The following is a 1,748-nucleotide window of genomic DNA, read 5'->3' as shown; positions in this document are numbered from 1 at the left end:
GGCGGGCGGGGGGGAAGCGGAGCGGCGGCGCTCGGTGACAGCGCGTTCCCTGCCGTGCCGTTTTGAAATCGAACGGTCGGGCTTTATTATCACGATGATGACTACGGAGCGGCGTACGAACGTCCGCTCCCGCTCGGCGTCCCTCTCCCAGCCGCCCGTTCTCCGCTATCTGCGCTTGCGGGGCCGGGCCGGAAAGCTGCGGGGCTTCCCCCCGTCCCGGCCCCTTTCCGTGGCGAAGATCGGGGCCGGCCCGGCGCTGCCCGCCGCCCACGGCACCCGCGGCCGCGGCTCCGCGGGGAGGGGCCGGGGCGACCCGAGCCGCGGCCCCGGGGCCGGGGGGGGGGGTCGGGCCCTACCGGGTTTGCCTTCCGCTCGCGCTGCCGCAGCCGGGCGGAGAGCGCCCGGGGGGGCACCCGCGGCCCCGATCGGATTTATTAATTGATGTATTGAAAAGCGGGATTGATTGACATCCCCTAATGGAAATTACAGCCCCGCCATCCCGCTGAACGCTGCCCTCCCGGCCGTCCCTTCATAAAGGAACCCTTGAGGCGAAAGGTAGATTTTCATTTAAAGTGCACCGTCCTCAATTTCACAGATTAGATACATTTTAAACACAGACACACATATTGCAAATTAGAAGCTAATTTAATTATAAATCAAAACTGGGCATAAATCCGCACTCACCACAAAGGACCCATTTAGCAGAACACAACCACCTCCCCTAGCCCTGGGAAAGCGCCCCGCAGAAATAACGCCGTGCTCAGCGCCGGGTGGAGAGCGGGCACGGGCCGGGGGGATCCACGGGGGTCATTTCCCCACGGCGGGGAGGGGAAGAACCCCGCGTGGCACAAATGAGATCGTCACACCGGGAGCGTTTCCCTACGAGAAAGGGATTCTCCGATAAACAAAAGTTTGCATAGATGTAGAAGGTTGTAATTCGGAACTTACAGGCTGGGAGGGAGTCGAAAGCAGCAGATTTTGAAGTCCGGCAGCTCGGGATGGACAAACGCGCTCACGCACACGCACACGCACACACACGCACCGGAGCCGGGCTCGGGCTGCTCGCTGACGCCGGGCTCGCGGCCCCGGGGGGAGGCACGAGCGGAGCGGGCAATGCGGCGCGGCGCGGCGAGGCTCGGAACGGCTCGGAACGGTTCCGCCCGGCGCGGCTCGGATCCTCCCGTGCCGCCCCGCTCCGCTGCCGGGCGTGCGCCGGCGGACCCGTCCCTCTGTGCCCAGTCGGGATCGGAGGGATGCTCGCAGCGCTCCTTCCCCGCCCCCTCCGCCTCCAGCACCTCTTTTGGAGCCGATTTCCCCCTCTCTCCTCTCCCCTCGGTCTCTCACCGTGCGGACCCCCCATCCTGCAGCCCCTCGGTCTCCCCGCATTCCTCTCGCCGCTTGTCGCGCTCAGACGAGCTGAGCTCCGGGGTCATTAATACCGCGGTGCGGGAGCAATGACTCTCGCTGCCATTCTGTAATTAGGCGCCGAATTTGCGCCGCCGTGGCTCCCGGGAACGGGAGGGAGCGGGGATAGGCGAGCAGAAGTCCCAAGCCCGACGCCGGTCCGGTTCCGGCATTCCCCGGGGTGGGAAAGTGGAAAAAGTTTCCCTACGAACTTCCCTGGCCCCTCCGCGGTCCCGCAGCCCGCACCGCTGGCGGAGCGCTCCCGCAGTGCCCCCGCGGCCCGCACCTGCGGCTCCCGCCCCGCGCCGCGCCAGCTGTGCCGGGGGCATCGAGGTGGGGGGGGG

Source organism: Lagopus leucura, unplaced genomic scaffold (assembly GCF_019238085.1).
Source record: "Lagopus leucura isolate 7727_CA_CO unplaced genomic scaffold, USGS_WTPT01 Super-Scaffold_739, whole genome shotgun sequence".
Lineage (NCBI taxonomy): Eukaryota > Metazoa > Chordata > Aves > Galliformes > Phasianidae > Lagopus > Lagopus leucura.
Note: the sequence above shows the minus strand (reverse complement) of the source record.